Here is a 19,925-nt window from a genome sequence, read left to right on the forward strand (position 1 = left end):
CTTTGAGATGAACGCACACATCACAAAGAAGTTTCTCACAATTCTTCTCTCAAGTTTTTATGTGAAGATATTTCCTTTTCCACCGTAGGCCTCAAATCGCCCCAAATGTCCACTTGCAAAATCCACAAAAAGAGAATTTCAGAACTCTATCATCAAAAGAAAGGTTCAACACTGGGAGATGAATGCACATATCACAAAGAAGTTTCTCAGAATGCTTCTGTCTAGTTTTTACGTGAAGATATTTCCTTTAACAGCATAAGCCTCAACGCTCTGCAAATGTGCACTTGCAGATTCTACAAAGGAGAGTTTCAAAACTGTTAAGCCAAAACAAAGTTTCACTCTATAAGATGAATGAACACATCAAAATGAAGATTCTCAGATTGCATCTGTCTGGATTTTAGGTGAAGTTATTTCCTTTCCTACCATAGGCCGCAAAGCGCTCCAAATCTCCACTTGCAGATACTAAAAAAAGAGTGTTTCAAAACTGCCCAATCAGAAGGAAGGTTCAACTCTGGTAGATGAATGTACACATCACAAATAACTTTCTCAGAATGCTTATGTCTAGTTATTATGTGAAGATATTTCCTTTTCCACCATAGGCCTCAATGCTCTGGAAAAGTGCACTGGCAGGTACTAGAAAAATAATGTTTCAAAACTGCTCAATCTAAAGAAAGGTTCAACTCTGGGACATGAATGCACTCATCACAAAGAAGTTTCTCAGAATGCTTCTGTCTAGTTTTTATGTGAAGATATCTCATTTTCCACCATAGGCCTAAAAGCACTCCAAATGTCCACTTGCAGATTCCACAAAAATAGTGTTTTCAAACTGCTCAATAAAAAGAAATTTTCAACTCTGTGAGATGAACACACAGATCACAAAGAAGTTTCTCAGAATTCTTCTGTATAGTTTTTATCTGATGATATTTCGTTTTCTACCATATGCCTCAAAGCACTCCAAATGACCACTTGCAGATTCTACAAAAAGAGAATTTCTAAACTGCTCAATCAAAAGAAATATTTAGCTCTCTGAGATGAATGCAAAATCATGAAGAAGTTTCTGAGATTGCTACCATCTAGATTTTATTTGGAGATATTTCCTTTTCTACCATTGGCCACAAAGCACTCCAAATGTCCCCTTGCAGATACTAAAATCAGAGTGTTTCAAAACTGCTCAGTCAAAATAAGGTTTCAGCTCTGTGAAACAAATGCACACATCACAAAGGAGTTTTTCAGAATTCTTCTGTCTCGTTTTTATGTGAAGATATTTCCTTTTCCACCATAGGCCTAAAAGCACTCCAAATGTCCACTTGCAGTTTCTACAAAAAGAGAGTTTCCAAACTGCTCAATCAAAAGAAATGTTCAGCTCTTTGACATGAACGCACGCATCACAAAGAAGTTTCTCAGAATTATTTTGTCTACTTTTTATGTGAAGATATTTCCTTTTCCACAAAAGGCTTCCAAGCACTCCACATGTCCAATTGAAGATTCCACAAAAAGAGAATTTCAAAAGCATTCCATCAAAAGAAAGATTTAACTCTGGAAGATGAATGCACACATCATAAAGAAGTTTCTCAGAATGTTTCTGTCTAATTTTTATGTGAAGATACGTCCTTTTCCACCATAGGCCTCAAAGCGCTCTAAATGTCGACTTTCAGATTCTACAAAAAGTTTCAAAACTGCTCAATCAAAAGAAAGGTTTCACTGTGTGAGATGAATGCACACATCACTAAGAAGATTCTGAGATTGCTTCGGTCTAGAATTTGTGTGAAATTATTTCCTTTTCTACAAAATTCTGCAAAGCACTGCAAATGTCCATTGGCAGATAATAAAAAGAGAAAGTTTCAAAACTGCTCAGTCAAAAGAAAGGTTCAACTCTGGGAGATGAATGCACTCATCACAAAGCATTTTCTAAGGAGGCTTATGTGTAGTTTTTTTTTTTTTTTTTGAGACGGAGTCTTGCTCTGTAGCCCAGGCTAGAGTGCAGTGGTGCAATCTCGGCTCACTGCAAGCTCTGCCTCCCGGGTTCATGCCATTCTCCTGCCTCAGCCTCTCCGAGTAGCTGGGACTACAAGTGCCCACCACCATGCCGGGTTAATTTTTTGTATTTTTAGTAGAGGCGGGGTTTCACTGTGGTCTCGATCTCCTGACCTTGTGATCTGCCCACCTCGGCCTCCCAAAGTGCTGGGATTACAGGCGTGAGCCACCGCACCCAGCCAAGCTTGTGTCTAGTTTTTATGTAAATCTATTTCCTTTTCCACCATAGGTCTCAGATATCTGCAAATGTGCACTTGCAGATTCTACAAAAAGAGAGTCTCAAAACTGCTCAATCAAAAGAAAGGTTTCACTTTGTGAGATGAATGCACACATCACAAATTAGTTTCTGAGATTGCTTCTGTCTAGATTTTTTGTGAAGATGATTGCTTTTCTACCAAAGTCCGCAAAGTGCTGCAAATGTCCACTTGCAGATTCTAAAAAAAGAGTGTTGCAAAACTGCTCAATCAAAAGAAAGTTTCAAATCTGGGAGATGAATACACACATCACAAAGAAGTTTCTCAGAATGCTTGTGTCTAGCTTTTATGTGAAGATGTTTCCTTTTCCACCATAGACCTCAAATCTCTGCAAATGTGCACTTGCAGATCCTAGAAAAAGAGTGTTTCAAAGCTGCTCAATCAAAAGAAAGGTTCAGCTCTGGGACATGAATGCACTTATCATAACGAAGTTTCTCAAAATGCTTCCATCTAGTTTTTATATGAAGATATTTCCTTTTCCAGCATAGGCCTTAAAGCACTACAAATGTCCACTTGCAGATTCTACAAAAAGAGTATTTCAAAACTGTTCAAGCAATAGAAAGCTTCAACTGTGGGAGATGAAGCACACGTCACAAAAAAAATTTCTCAGAATGCTTGTGTCTAGTTTTATTTGAAAACATTTTCTTTTCCACCATAGGCCTCAAAGTGCTCCAAATGTCCACTTGCAGATTCTACAAATAGAGAGTTTCAAAAGTGCTCAATCAAAAGAAATGTTCAACTCTGTAAGATGAATGCACACATCACAAAGAAGTTTCTCAGAATGCTTCTATCTAGATTTTATGTGAAGATATTTCCTTTTCTACCATAAGCCGCAAGGTGTTACAAATGTCCACTTGCAGATTCTAAAAAAAGAGTTTTTCAAAGCTGCTCAGTCAAAATAAATTTTCAACACTGGACATGAATGCAATCATCACAAAGTAATTTCTCAAAATGCTTCTGACTAGTTTTTATATGAAGATATTTCCTTTTCCACCATAGGCCAAACAGCATACAAATGTCCACTTATGGATTCTACAACAAAGGTGTTTCCAAACTGCTCAATCAAAAGAATCTTTTAACTCAGTGAGATAAATGAACACATCCCAAAGATGTTTCTCAGATTTCTTCTGTTTAGATTATATGTGAAGATACTTCCTTTTCTACCACAGGCTGCAAAGCACTTCAAATATCCACCTGCAGATTCTACAAAAAGAGTGTTTCAAAACTTCTCAATAAAAGGAAAGGTTCAACTCTGTGAGATGAACACACACATCACAAAGAAGTTTCTCAGAATATTTATGTCTAATTTTTGTGTGAAGATATCTACTGTTCCACTATAATCCTAAAAGCACTCGAAATGTCCACGTGAAGATTCTACAAAAAGAGTGTTTCCAAATTGCTCAATCAAAAGAAAAGTTCAACTCTGGGAGATGAATGGACACATCACAAAGAAGTTTCTCAGAATGCTTCTGTCTAGTATTTATGTGAAGATATTTCCTTTTCCACCATAGCCCTCAAAGTTCTAGATATGCGCATTTGCAGATTCTACAAAAGTGTATTTCAAAACTGCTCAATCAAAAGAAACGTTCAACTCTGGGATATGAATGCATTCATCACTAAGAAGTTTCAGAGAAAGCTTCTGTCTGGTTTTTATACGAAGATATTTCCTTTTCTACCATAGGCCTCAAAGCGCTCCAAATGTCCACTTGCAGATTCTAAAAAAAGAGAGTTTCATAACTGCTCAATCAAAAGAAAGGTTTAACCCTGTGAGATGAATTCACACAGCATAATGAAGGTGTTCAGATTTCTTCTGCCTAGATTTTACGTGGAGATATTTCCTTTTCTACCATAGGCCACAAAGCACTAAAAATAGTCCACTTGCAGATTCTAAAAAAAGAGTGTTCCAAAACTGCTCATTCCAAAAAATGTTCAACTCTGTGAGATAAATGCACACATCACAAAGAACTTTCTGGCAATTCTCCTGTCTATGTTTTATGTGAAGGTATTTCTTTTTCTGCCATAGGCATAAAAGCATTCCAAATGTCCACTTGAAAATTCTACAAAAAGAGTGTTTCCAAACTGCTCAATCAAAAGAATGGTTCAACTCTGGGAGAAGAATGCATACATCACAAATAATTTCTCAGATTGTTTCTCTCTAGATTTTATTCAAAGATATTTTCTTTTATACCATAGACTGCAAAGTGCTCCAAATTTTCACTTGCAGATACTACAAAAAGAATATTTCCAAACTGCTCCTTCAAAAGAAAGGTTCAAATCTGTAAGATGAACACACACATCATGAAGATGTTTATCAGAATTCTTCTGTCTAGTTTCTATGTGAAGATATTTTCCTTTCCAACATAGGCCTCAAAGCGCTCCAAGTATCCACTTGCAGATCCTAGGAAAAGAGAGTTTCAAAAGTGCTCAATCAAAAGAAAGGTTTCACTCTGTCAAATGAATGAACACATCACAGAGAAGTTTCTCAGATTGCTTCTGTCCAGATTTTATGTGAAGATATTTCCTTTTCTACCATAGGACGCAAAGCACTCCAAATGTCCAATTGCAGATTCTAAAAAAAGACTGTTTCCAAACTGCTCAATCAAAACAATGGATCAACTCTGTGATAAGAAAGCACACATCACATAGTAGTTTCTCAGAATGCTTCTGACTAGTTTCTATGTGAAAATATTTCCTTTTCCTTCATAGGACTCAAAGCTTTACAAACATCCTCTTGCAGATTCTACAAAAAGAGAGTTTCAAAACTGCTCAATCAACAGAAAGTTTTAACTCTGTGAGTTGAATGCACTCACAACAAAGAAGTTTTTCAGATTGCTTTTGTCTAGATTTTGTGTGAAGATATTTCCTTTCCTACCATAGGCCACAAAGTGCTCCAAATGTCTATTTGCAGATTCTAAAAAAAGTGTTTCCAAACTGATGAGTCAAAGAAAGTTTCATCTCTAGAGATGAATGCACACATCACAAAGAAGTTTCTCAGAATTCTTCTGTCTAGTTTTTATGTGAAGATATTTCCTTTTCCCCCACAGGCCTCAAAGTGCTCCAAATGCCCACTTGCATATTATACAAAAAAAGAGTTTCAAAACTCCTCAATCAAAAGAAAGGTTTAACACAGTGAGATGAATGTTCACATCACAATCAGGTTTCTCAGATTGCTTCTGTCTGGATTTTATGTTAGGATATTTCATTTTCTACCATAGACCACAAGGCACTCCAAATGTCCACTTGCGTATTCTAAAAAAAGAGTGTTTCAAAACTTCTCAATCAAAAGAAAGGTTCAACTCTGTGCGATAAGTGCACACATCACAAACAAGTTTCTCAGATTCCTTCTGTCTAGTTTTTATATGAAGATATTTACCTTTCCACCATAGGCATAAGAGCACTCGAAATGTCCACTTGCAGATTTTCCAAAAAGAGTGTTTCCAAACTGCTCAATCAAAAGAAATGTTCAACTCTGTGAGATGAATGCACACATCACAAAGACGTTTCTCAGATTGTTTCTGTATAGATTTTATGTGAAGATATTTTATTTTCCAACGTAGGTCTCAAATCACTCCAAGTGTCCGCTTGCAGACTCTACAAAAAGAATATTTGAAAACTGCTACACCAAAAGAAAGTTTCAACTGTGTTAGACGAACGCACATATCATGAAGAAGTTTCTCAGATTTCTTCTGTCTAGATATTATGTGAAGATATTTCTTTTTCTACCATAGGCCTCAAAGCACTCGAAATGTCCACTTACAGATTCTACAAAAAGAGTGTATCAAAACTGCTAATCAAAAGAAAGGTTCAACACTGCGAAATAAATGTACACATCATGAAGACGTTTCTCAGAAGTCTTCTGTCTCGTTTTTATGTGAAGAGATTTCATTTTCCACCATAAGCCTCAAAGCCTTCTAAATTCCACTTGCAGATTCTACAGAAAGAGTATTTCAAAACTGCTAAATCAAAAGAAAATTTGAACTCTGTGAGATGAAGGCACACATCAAGAAGAAGTTTCTCAAATTGCTTTTGTCTAGATTTTATGTGAAGATATTTCATTTTCTATCATAGGCCGCAAAGCGCTCCAAATGTCAAATTGAAGATTCTCAAAAAACAGTGTTTGAAAACTGCTCAATCAAAAGAAAGTTTCAATTCTGTGAGATAAATGCACACAACCCAAGGAAGTTTCTCAGAAATCTTCTGTCTAGTTTTTATGTGAAGACATTTCATTTTCCGCCACAGGCTTCATAGCATTCCAAATATTCACTTGCGTATTCTACAAAAAGCGTATTTCAAAACTGCTCCATTAAAACAAAGTTTCAGCTCTGGATGATGAATGCACACATCACAAAGAAGCTTCTCAGAATGCTTCTTTCTAGTTTTTATGTGAAGATATTTCCTTTTCCACCATAGGCTTCAAAGCTCTGCAAATGTGCACTTGCAGATTCCTCAAAAAGAGCATTTCAAAACTGCTAAATCAAAAGAAAATTTTAACTCTGTGAGATGAAGGCACACATCAAGAAGAAGTTTCTCAGATTGCTTTTGTCTAGATTTTATGTGAAGATATTTCCTTTTCTACCATAGGCCGCAAAGCGCTACACATGTCAAATTGAAGATTCTCAAAAAACAGTGTTTGAAAACTGCTCAATCAAAAGAAAGGTTCAATTCTGTGAGATAAATGCACACAACCCAAAGAAGTTTCTCAGAAATCTTCTGTCTAGTTTTTATGTGAAGACATTTCATTTTCCACCACAGGCTTCATAGCATTCCAAACTTGCATATTCTACAAAAAGTGTATCTCAAAACTGCTCCATCAAAACAAAGTTTCAGCTCTGGGTGATGAATGCACACATCACAAAGAAGCTGCTAAGAATGCTTCTAGTTTTTATGTGAAGATATTTCCTTTTCCACCATAGGCCTCAAAGCTCTGCAAGTGTGCACTTGCAGGTTCCTCAAAAAGAGCATTTCGAAACTGCTAAATCAGAAGAAAGGTTTAACTCTGTGATATGAATGCTCACATCATGAAGAAGTTTCTCGTATTGATTCTGTCTAGATTTTATTTGAAGATATTTAATTTTCTACCATAGGCCACAAAGCGCTCCAAATGTCCACTTGCAGAGTGTACAAAAAGAGTGTTCCCAAAGTGCTAAATCAAAACAAAGATTTAATCTGTGAGATGAATGCACACATCAAAAAGACTTTCTAAGAAGCCATTTGTCTTGTTTTTATTTTAAGATTTTACATTTTCCACCATAGCCGTCAAAGTGTTCCAAGTGTCAACTTGCAGATACTACAAAAAGAGTATTTCAAAACTGCTAAGCCAAAAGAAATGTTTAACTCTGTGAGATGAATGCACACATCATGGAGAAGTTTCTCAGATTGCTTCTGTCTAGATTTTATGTGAAGATATTTTTTTTTCTACCATAGTCTGCAAAGTGGGCCAAATGTCCACTTGAGATTCTAAAAAAAGAGTGTTTCAAAACTGCTCAATCAAAAGAAAATTTCAACTTTGTGAGATGAACACCCACATCACAAAGAAGTTTCTCAGAAATCTTCTGTCTAGTTTTTATGTGAAGATATTTCCTTTCCACCATAGGCCTCAAAGCGCTCCAAATGTCCACTTGCAAATTCTACAAAAAGAGTATTTCAAAGCTGCTCCTTCAATAGAAAGTTTTAGCTCTGTGAGATGAATAAATACATCCCAAAAAAGTTTCTCAGATTGCTTCTGTCTAGATTTCATATGAAGATATTTCCTTTTCTACCATAGGCTGCAGATCACTCCAACTGTTCACTTGCAGATTCTAAAAAAAGAGTGTTTCAAAACTGCTCAATGAAAAGAAAGTTCAACTCTGTGAGATAAATGCACACATCACAAAGAAGTTTCTCAGAATTCTTCTGTCTAGTTTTTATGTGAAGATATTTCATTTTCCACCATAGGTTTCAAAGTGTTCCAAATGTCCACATTCAGAATCTACAAAAAGAATATTTCAAACTTCTCCATCAAAAGAAAATTTCAACTCTGGGAGATGAATGTACACATCACAAAGAAGTTTCTCAGAATGGTTCCGTCTACTTTTTCCGTGAAGATATTTCCTTTTCCACCATAGGCTTCAAAGCTCTGCAAATGTGCACTTGCAGATTCTACAACAGGAGTGTTTCAAAACTGCTCAATCAAAAGAAATTTTCAACTCCAAAAGATGAATGCACTCATCACAAAGTGTTTCTAAGAATGCTTCTGTCTAGTTTTTATATGAAGATGTTTCCTTTTCCATGATAGGCCTGAAAGCTCTCCAAATGTCCACTTGCAGATTCTACAAAAAGACTGTTTCTAAACTGCTCAATCAAAAGAATTGTTCAAATCTGTGAGATGAGAGCACACATCACAAAGAAGTTTCTCAGAATTCTTGTGTCTAGTTTTTATGTGAAGATATTTTCTTTTCCACTGTAGGTTGCAAAGCACAGAAAATGTGCACTTGCAGATTCTACAAAAACAGTGTTTCAAATGTGCTGAATTGAAAGAATGCTTCAACTCTGGGAGATGAATGCACTCATCGCAAAGAAGTTTTTCAGAATGCTTCTGTCTAGTTTTTATACGAAGATATTTCCTTTTCCACTGTAGGCCTAAAAGCACTTCAACTGTCCACATGCAAATTCTACAAAAAGACTGTTTCCCAACTGCTCAATCAAAAGAAATGTTCAACTCTTTGAGATGAAGACAAACATCACAAAGAAGTTTCTCAGAATTATTCTGTCTAGTTTTTATGTGAAGATACGTCCTTTTCCACCAGGGGCCTGATAGCACATCAAATGTCCGGTTGCAGATTCTACAAAAAGAGAGTTTCAAATCTCCTCAATCAAAGAAAATTTTAACTCTGTCAGATGAATGCACACATCACAAAGTAGTTTCTCTTATTTCTTCTGTCTAGGTTTTATGTGAAGATATTTCTTTTTCTACAATGGTCTGCAAAGCACACCAAATGTCCACATTCAGATTCTAAAAAAAGAGTATTTATAAACTGTTCCATCAAAAGAAAATTTCAACTGTGTGAGATGAACTCACACATCAGGAAGAAGTTTCTCAGACTGCTTCTGTCTAGATTTCATGTGAAGATATTTCCTCTTCTACCATAGGCCACAAAGCGCTCCAAATGTCCACTTGCAGATTCAAGAAAAAAAAAGAGTTGTTCAAAACTGCTCTTTCAAAGGAAAGGTTCAACTCTGTGATATAAATGCACACAACAGAGACATTTCTCAGAATCCTTCTCTGTAGTTTTCCTTTTAAAATATTTTGTTTTCCACCATAGGCCTCAAAGCACTCCAAATGTCCCATTGCAGATTCTTAAAAGAGTATTTCCAACTTCTAAATCAAAAGAAAGTTTTGACTCTGATATGAATGCACACATCACAAGAAGTTTCTCAGATTTCTTCTGTCTAAATTTGATGTGAAGATATTTCCTTTTCTACTGTAGGCTGCAAAGCACTCCAAATGTCCACTTGCGGATTCTAAAAAAGAGTGTTTCAAAGCTGCTCAATCAGAAGAAAGGTTTCTCTCTGTAGGATGAATGCACATATCACAAAGAATTTTCTCAGATTGCTCCTGTCTAGATTTTATGTGAAGATATTTTCTTTTCTACCATAGGCTGCAAAGCCCTCCAAGTGTCCATTTGCAGATTCTAAAAAATAAGTGTTTCAAAACTGGTCAATCAAAAGAAAGGTTCAACTCTGTGAGATAAGTGCACACATCACAAAGAAGTTTCTCAGAATCCTTCTGTCTAGCTTTTTGGGAATATATTTCATTTTCCACCATAGGCCTCAAAGCCTTCCAAGTGTCCACTTGCAGATTCTAAAAAATGAGTGCTTCAAAACTGGTCAATCAAAAGAAAGGTTCAATTCTGTGAGATAAGTGCACACATCACAAAGAAGTTTCTCAGAATCCTTCTGTCTAGCTTTTTGGTAATATATTTCATTTTCCACCATAGGCCTCAAAGCCCTCCAAGTGTCCACTTGCAGATTCTAAAAAATGAGTGTTTCAAAACTGCTCAATCAAAAGAAAGGTTCAACTCTGTGAGATAAATTCACATAACACAAAGAAGTTTCTCAGAAATTTTCTGTCTAGTTTTTATTTGAAGATATTTCATTTTCCACCATATGTTTCAAAGTGTTCAAAATGTCCACTTACAGATTCTACAAAAAGCGTATTTCAAAACTTCTCCATCAAAAGAAAGGTTCAACTCTGGGAGATGAATGCACACATCACAAAGAAGTTTCTTAGAATGCTTCTGTCTAGTTTTTATTTTAAGATATTTCCTTTTTAACCATAGGCCTCAAAGCTCTGCAAATGTGCACTTGCAGATTCTACAAAAAGGTTGTTTCGAAAATGCTCAATCAAAAGAAAGGTTCAACTCGGAGAGATAAATGCACTCATCACAAAGAAGTTTCTCAGAATGCTTCTGTCTAGTTTTTATATGAAGATATTTCCTTTTCCATCATAGGCCTAAAAGCACTTGAAAGGTATGTACACTTGCAGATTCTACAAAAAGAGTGTTTCCAAAATGCTCAATCAAAATAATTCTTCAACTCTGTGAGATGAACACACACATCACAAAGAAGTTTCTCACATTGCTTCTGTTTAGTTTTTATTTGAAGATATTTCCTTTTCTCCCATAGGCCTCAAAGCATTCCAAATACCCACTTGTAGATGCTAAGTAAAGAGAGTTTCAAAACAGCTCCATCAAAAGAAAGGCTTAACTCTGTGAGATAAATGAACATATCACAAAGTGGTTACTCAGATTGCTTCTGTCTAGGTTTTATGTGAAGATATTTCCTTTTCTACCATAGGCCACAAAGTGCTACAAATATACACTTGCAGATTCTAAAAAAAGAGTGTTGCAAAACTGCTCAATCAATATAAAGTTTCATCTCTGGGAGATGAACACATGCATCACAAAGAGGTTTCTGAGAAATCTTCTCTCTAGTTTTTATGTGAAGATATTTCCTTTTCCACCATAGACCTCAAAGTGCTCCAAATATCCAGTTGCAGATTCTGCAAAAGAGAGTTTCAAAACTACTTAATCAAAAGAAAGGTTTAACTCTGTGAGATGAATGAGCACATCACAAAAAGTTTCTCAGATTGTTTCTGTCTAGATTTTATGTGATGTTATTTCCTTTTCTATCATAGGCCGCAAATCACTCCAAATATCCACTTGCATATTCTAAAAACAGAATGTTTCAAAACTTCTCAAAGAAAAGAAAGGTTCAACTCTGTGAGATAAATGGACACATCACAAAACAGTTTCCCAGAATCCCTCTGTCTATTATTTATGTGATGATATTTCCTTTTCCAACACAAACCCCAAAGTGCTCCAAAGGTCCACTTGAAGATTCTACAAGAGTATTTCAAAACTGCTCCATCAAAAGAAAGGTTTAACTCTGTGAGATGAAAACACACATCACAAAGAAGTTTCTCAGGTTCCTTCTGTCTAGATTTTATGTGAAGCTATTTCCTTCTTTAAGTTAGGCCACAGAGTGCTCAAAATGTCCACTTGTAGATTCTAAAAAAACAGTGTATCAAAACTGCTCAATCAAAAGAAAGGTTCAACTCCATGAGATAAATGCACACATCACAAAGAAGTTTCTCAAAATCCTTCTGTCTCATTTTTATGTGATAATATTTCATTTTCCACCATAGGCCTCAAAGCACTCAAAATATTCACTTGCAGATTCTATAAAAAGAGATTTTCAAAACTGCTTCATCAAAAGAAAGGTTTAACTCTGTGAGATGAAAGCAAACATCTCAAAGTAGTTTCTCAAATTGCTTCTGTCTACTTTTTATGTGAAGATATTTCCTTTTCTAACATAGGCCTCAATGTGCTCCAAATGTCCACTTGCAGATTCTAAAAATAAAGAATTTGAAAACTGCTCGATCAAAAGAAAGGTCTACCTCTGTGAGTTAAATGTACATATCACAAAGAGGTTGCACAGATTGCTTCTGTCTAGATTTTATGAGAAGATATTTCCTTTTCTACCACACACTGCAAAGTGCTCAAAATGTCCATTTGCAGATTCTAAAAAAAGAGTGTTTCAAAACTGCACAATCAAAAGAAAGTTTCATCTCTGGGAGATTAACGCACACATCACAAAGAAGCTTCTCAGAGTTCTTCTGTCTAGTTTTTATGTGAAGATATTTCCTTTTCCCCACAGGCCTCAAAGCGCTCCAATTGTCCACTTGCAGATTATACAAAAAGAGAGTTTCAAAACTGCTCTGTCAAAAGAAATGTTTAACACTGAGATAAATGCAAACATCACAATGAGGTTTCTCACATTGCTTCTGTCTAGATTTTATGTTAGGGTATTTCCTTTTCTACCATAGACCGCAAAGCACTCCAAATATCCACTTGCATATTCTAAAAAAATAGTGTTTCAAAACTTCTCAATCAAAAGAAAGGTTCAACTCTGTGAGATAAGTGCACACATCACAAAGAAGTTTCTCACAATCCTTCTGTCTAGTTTTTATATGAAGATATTTACCTTTCCACCATAGGCCTAAAAGCACTGGAAATGTACACTTGCAGCTTTTACATAAAGAGTGTTTCCAAACTGCTCAATCAAAAGGAATGTTCAAGTCTGTGTGATGAATGCACACATCACAAAGACGTTTCTCAGATTGCATCTGTCTAGATTTTATCTGAAGATATTTCTTTTTCTACCATAGGCCACAAGGCGCTCCAAATGTCCACTTGCAGATTCTAAAAAAAAGTTGTTAAAACTGCTCATTCAAAAAATCAGGAAACAACAGGTGCTGGAGAGGATGTGGAGAAATAGGAACACTTTTACACTGTTGGTGGGACTGTAAACTAGTTCAACCATTGTGGAAGTCAGTGTGGCGATTCCTCAGGGATCTAGGACTAGAAATACCATTTGACCCAGCCATCCCATTACTGGGTATATACCCAAAGGACTATAAATCATGCTGCTATAAAGACACATGCACACGTATGTTTATTGCGGCACTATTCACAATAGCAAAGAGTTGGAACCAACCCAAATGTCCAACAACGATACACTGGATTAAGAAAATGTGGCACATATACACCATGGAATACTATGCAGCCATAAAAAATGATGAGTTCGTGTCCTTTGTAGGGACAAGGATGAAACTGGAAAACATCATTCTCAGTAAACTATTGCAAGGACAAAAAACCAAACACCGCATGTTCTCACTCATAGGTGGGAATTGAACAATGAGAACTCATGGACACAGGAAGGGGAACATCACGCTCCGGGGACTGTTGTGGGGTGGGGGGAGGGGGGAGGGACAGCATTAGGAGATACACCTAATGCTAAATGACGAGTTAATGGGTGCAGGAAATCAACATGGCACATGGATACATATGTAACAAACCTGCACATTGTGCACTTGTACCCTAAAACCCTAAAGTATAATAAAAAAAAAAAAAAGTTTCAACTCTGTGAGAAAAATGTGCACATCACACAGCCATTTCTCAGAATGCTTCTGTGCAGTTTTTATGTGAAGATATTTCCTTTTCTACCATAGGCCACAAAGCTTTCCAAATATCCACTTGCAGATTCTACAAAAAGAGTGTTTCAAAACTGTTCAATCAAAAGAAAGGTTTAATTCTGGGAGATGAATGCACCCATCACAAGGAAGTTTCTAAGAATGCTTCTGTCTAGTTTTTATGTGAAGATATTACCTTTTCCACCACAGGCCTCAAAGCGATCCAAATATCCACTTGCAGATGCTACAAAAAGAGTGTTTCAAAACTGCTCAATGAACAGAAAGTTTTAACCCTGTGAGATGAATGCACACATCACAAAGAAGTTTCCAGAATACTTCTGCTTAGTTTTTATGTGAAGATATTACCTTTTCCACAACAGGGCCTCAAAATGCTCCAAATGTACACTTGCAGATACTACAAAAAGAGTGTTTCAAAACTGCTCAATCAAAAGAAGGGTTCAACTCTGTCAGATGAATGCGCTTATCACAAAGAGGTTTTTCAGAATGCATCTGTCTAATATTTATGTGAAAATATTTCCTTTTCCACCACAGGCCTCAAAATGCTCTAAATATCCCTTTGAAGATTCTACAAAAGGAGAGTTTCAAAACTGCTCAGTCAAAAGAAAGGTTTAACTCTGTGAGATGAATGCTGCATCACAAAGCAATTTCTCAGATTGCTTCTGTTCAGATTTTATGTGAAGATATTTCCTTTTTACCATAGGCCACAAAGCACTCAAAATGTCCACTTGCAGATCCTAAAAAAAAGAGTATTTCAAATCTGCTCCATCAAAATAAAGGTTCAACTCTGTGAGATGAATGCACACATCACAAAGGAGTTTCTCAGAATCCTTCTGCTTAGTTTTTATGGAAGGATATTTCCTTTTCCACAATAGGCCTCAAGGCACTCCAAATGTCCACTTGCAGATTCTACAAAAAGAGTATTTCAAAACTGCTCCATCAAAAGAAACATTCAACTCTGGGAGATGAATGCACACATCACCAAGTAGTATCTCAGAATGTTTCTGTCTCGCTTTTATGTGAATATATTTCTTTTTCCACCACATTCTTCAAGCTCTGCAAATGTGCACTTGCAGATTATACAAAAAGAGAGTTTCAAAACTGCACAATCAAAAGAAAGGTTGAACTCCCATAGATGAATGCACTCATCACAGAGATGTTTCTCAAAATGCTTCTGTCTAGATTTTTTATGAAGGTATTTCCTTTTCCACCATTGGCCTAAAAGCACTCCAAATGTCCACTTGTAGATTCTAAAAGAAGAGTGTTTCCAAACTGCTCAATAAAAAAAAATGATCAACTATGTGAGATGAATGGACACATCACAAAGTACTTTCTCAGAATTCTTCCTTCTAGTTTTTATTTGATGATATTTCCTTTTCCACCATAGGACACAAAGCGCTCCAAATGTCCCCTTGCAGACTCTACAAAAAGAGTGTTTCAAAACTGCCTAATTAAAATAAAGTTTTAACTCTGTGAGATGAATGCACGCATCACAAAGATGTTTCTCAGATTGCTTCTGTCTAGATTTTAAGTGAAGATATTTCCTTTTCTACCATAGGCTGCAAAGTGCACGAAATGTCCACATTCAAATTCTAAAAAAAGAGTATTTCAAAACAGCTCCATCAAAAGAAATGTTCAACTCTGTGAAATGAATTCACACATCATGAAGAAGTTTCTCAGATTGCTTCTGTCTAGATTTCATGTGAAGATATTTCTTTTTCTTCCATAGGCCTCAAAGTGCTCCAAATGTCCAATTGTAGATTCTACAAAAAGAGTGTTTCCAAACTGTTAAATCAGAAGAAAGGTTTAACTTGGTGAGAGGAATGCACACATCACAAAGAAGTTTCTCAGATTCCTTCTGTCTTGATTTTATATGAAGATATTTCCTATTCCACCATAGCCCTCAAAGCGCTCCAAAGGTCCCCATTCAGATTCTACAAAAAGAGAGTTCCAAAACTCCTCAATCAAAAGAAAGCTTTAACTTAAACTATGTGAGATGAATGCACACATCACAAAGAAGTTTCTCAGATTGCTTCTGTCTAGCTTTTACTTGAAGATATTTCCTTTTCTACCATAGGCCACAAAGCACTCCAAATGTCCACCTGCAGATTTTTCAAAAAGACTGTTTCAAAGCTGCTCAATCAAAAGAAAGGTTCAACTCGGTGATATAAATGCACACATCACAAAGAAGTTTCTCAGAATTCTTCTGTCTAGTTTTTATGTGAAGATATTTCATTTTCCACCATAGGCCTCAAAGCGCTCTAAATGTCCACTTGCAGATTTTACAATAGAGAGTATCAAATCTGCTCAATCAAAAGAAAGGTTTAACTCTGTGAGATGAATGCACACATCAGAAAGAAGTTTCTCAGATTGCTTCTGTCTAGATTTTATGTGAAGATATTTCTTTTTCTACCGTAGGCCGCAAAGCACTCCAAATGTCAATGTCCAATTGCAGATTCTAAAAAAAGAGTATTTCAAAACTGCCCAATCCAAAGAAAGGTTGAACTCTGTCATATAAGTGCACACATCTCAAAGAAGTTTCTCAGAATTCTTCTTTCTAGGTTTTATGTGAACATATTTCATTTTCCACCATAGGCCTCAAAGAGCTCCAAATGCCAGTTGCAGATTCTACAAAAAGTGAATTTACAAGCTGCTCCATCAAAAGAATTTTTCAACTCTGGGAGATGAATGCACACCTCACAAAGTAATTTCTCAGAATGCTTCTGTCTTGTTTTTATGTGAGGATATTTCCTTTTCCACCATAGGCCTCAATGCTCTGCAAATGTGCACTTGCACATTCTACAAAAAGAGTGTTTCAAAACTGCTCAATTAAAAGAAAATTTCAACTCTGGGAGATGAATGCACTCATCTCAAAGAGGTTTCTCAGAATGCTTCTTTCTAGTTTTTATATGAAGATATTTCCTTTTCCACCCTAGGCCAAAAAGCACTCCAAATGTCCACTTGCACATTCTACAAAAAGAATGTTTCCAAACTGTTCAATCAAAGGAAATGTTCAACTCTGTGAGATGAACGCACACATCACTAAGAAGTTTCTCAGAATTCTTCTGTGTAGCTTTTATGTGAAGATATTTCCTTTTCCACCATAGACTTCAGACCACTCCAAATGTCCACTTGCAGATTCTACAAAAAGAGAGTTTCAGATCTGCTCAATCAAAGGAAAGATTTGAGGTGTAAGTCCCATTCTGTCCAGTTTTCATATGAAGACATTTTCTTTTCCACTCTTCTTTTGACATGATGTCACTGTGTCACCCAGGCTGTAGTGCAGAGGCGAAATCTCAGCTCACATTTCATTTCACCATTCCATTCCTTTCTTTCTGTCTTGTGGGTCACTGCTGACCACATCGTGGAGTGGCCATTATGAATCAGGTGGACAGTGGAGGCTGGGAATAAATAAGCAAGAATGATATCGCCCAAATTTGCTCATCTTAGAAAATCTCCTCAACCATTCTCTGTGAAGTGATTATTCCAGGGTAATTATGCCCTGACTGTGCTGCATCTCAGTCTGACTTGTCTTTTTGAAAATCACTGGATTACTCTCATGAACAGCTTACTTCTCTTTCTATTTAAAAATGACCATCTGTCCTCTGCAGGTGTCCTGATTTGGTTTGCTAGTTTAGACCCTGAAGGTAGTGGTGAGAAAATGTTTTGGCCACATCAGAATACCTATTCTCAGCTGGAGGAGATATAGAAATTTCTTAATAATATCTAATCTTTTTCTCAATAACCATTATATTCAACAGTGATAACCAGAGGACAGAGAGGGACACAGATGACACAATATTTGAAGTTTAATTTGCTTATAAGGTTTCTTTGTTCTTGTTTTGTTTTGCTTTGTTTATGGATACAAGGTCTTGCTCTGGTGTCCAGGCTGGAGGGCAGTGGCACAATCATAACTCATAATTTTTTGTAACTGTTCTTTAAAAAATATTTTTGGCTGAGTGTGCTAGCTCACACCTGTAATGTAAACAATTTGGGATGCCAAGGTGGGATGATCGCTGGATCCTATGAGTTCAAGACCAGTTTGGGCAACATAAGTAGTCTCAGCCTCTACAAAAAAATTTTAAAATTGGCTGGGTGTAGCGTTGCATGCCTGTAGTCCTAGCTATTTGAGAGGCTGATGTGAAAGGATCACTTGAGCCTTAGAGTTTGAGGCTGCACTGACCCATGATTCAGCCACTGCACTGAGAGACTGAGATGAGCGTGTGTGCGTGTGTGTGTGTGTATGTGTGTGTGTAAACAATGTGAATGTGAAAAAAATTCAAGCACAGGAGAGAAGTGAAAGCCCATGGTGGGGGATGTGGAGAAAGTTGTGTGCAGCTCCAGCAACTCAGTGAAACTTGGTTTTCCATCTTGAAGAATTACCCATCCACACTGAAACCATAGCCTAGCACATGTCAGTTATCACACTACACCTGCTGGGAAACCACTATGTACCCTTTTTTAAAAAAATAAAATCTTTCACTTAAGAGAAGGACAAGAGAAAAGGAGGGTTTCACATCTAAAGCCTTCATTTTCTTTATGAATCAACAGCCACTTGTCATTTGAGTTGTCCAAATGCGACTGACAGTAATAATACACTTAATGAATCAACCAGGAAAAATGGGCCCCTCGGTTGAGGAGGAGGCACAATAGTAACAAACCCAATCCATTCTCAGCTTTACATGGTGCCCATATCTCAAGAAGTGGTGTTAGCCATGTGAACCGTTTTCACTGGACAAGGCCAGAAGAAAGAATATTTAGTACAACACAATCATGAGGCTGCAAATCAAACTGCTAGTGGGAGCATGCATGAGGCTTCAGTGGCTGAGATACTGGTGGCTACCCTTGGGTGTCACTTAAAACTTCGAGGTGAAGGACATTTTTTTTTCCAATTGGATCAGGGAAGCTAATAAACATTAGAATTGATATTTGTTTTTCTTTTCAAAATTTATAGGACATAGAGGACTCGGTAAACACTCCAAAAGACATTCAGATATACATGCAGCTGAGGACCTGCCTGCTCTGCAGAGGGATGGCTGAGCAGCAGCCACCAGCTGTAATAGCTTTAAACTTCTCCTTTCACAGGGACAGGCCACTCCCACACACACCGGTTACTTCATAGGCTCTAGCCCTCAGGTGAGGCTGGGGGACTGCCTTCCTCCCATCTCATTAGCTCTCCAAGAGAGCCCACCTCACTCTAAAACCTACCCTAGGATGGTGAGTTGTAGACTCTCCTCCATTCTCCCAGTGCAATGTGACTTCCAGAGAGTGCTCGCCCATCCTTTTACCTCAACTGATGTGAAAAGGGCCGGTGCCTGCGCAGTTAGATGTTCAGTGACCTCACAGGTCCAGCATGCCCAGGGCCTGGCTCCACAGCCTGGCACCTCTCCCCTACCTGGCCTTAATGTCGGCCTTTTCTCTTCTGTCACCAATGTCAGGTGATGTTCACCTGTGCCACACTCTCATGAGCCAGGTAAGTGATGGGTGGGTAAACCCCAGCTGAGTGCCTGTGACTCTACTCTCTTACCTTTCACTCAAGTGACATTATAAGCATAATTTTACATTTGATTTAATTTATGCATAATCTTTTCTTATAAGATTTCTGACAACAGCCCTCACAACCAAAAGAGACTGGGTTACAGAACACACGGGCGAGACTGGGGCAGCAGGTTTCACTTACTTTATTCCAAAGTGAAATGAAGATGTGATGGTTTAAAACCAAGACAAAGTTGTTTATCAACTGTGGGGTTTCTACACTTGCTAGCTTATGCTCACTTCCTTTGAAACAAGGTATCTGGAGAGAATATATTCATAAGTAGCTCTTTGCAAAACCCCAGGCAGAAGCCCCAGTCAGACAGAGCTCCCTCAGGCTTACGGGGCGGCAACCTCCTCCTCCATGTTGGGCTCTGCCAGCAGGTAAGGGAAGGAGCACAGTCAAGGGGGACAGGAAGCCATAGGTATCCCCAAAAGCCCCAGAGCTATCCTCCGTAGAAAGGGCTGTGTGGCAAGGACCAGGTATGGAGCTGGGTTCCACAGAGGTGACAACCACTTCTGTATCTCTAAATTTCCCCCATTATCCATGATCCAGCCCTGCTTCCCCCCAGGCT

The 19,925-nt window shown here is 37.4% G+C and overlaps 1 pseudogene; it reads right to left on the reverse strand.

Moving 5' to 3' along the window:
• The window catches only part of LOC134733712 (uncharacterized), a 194,794-nt pseudogene extending 175,696 nt beyond the window's left edge, over positions 1-19,098 (reverse strand).
• Between the last annotated feature and the right edge of the window lie 827 nt (positions 19,099-19,925).

This window comes from Symphalangus syndactylus, chromosome 2 (assembly GCF_028878055.3).
Source record: "Symphalangus syndactylus isolate Jambi chromosome 2, NHGRI_mSymSyn1-v2.1_pri, whole genome shotgun sequence".
In the NCBI taxonomy this organism is placed as follows: domain Eukaryota; kingdom Metazoa; phylum Chordata; class Mammalia; order Primates; family Hylobatidae; genus Symphalangus; species Symphalangus syndactylus.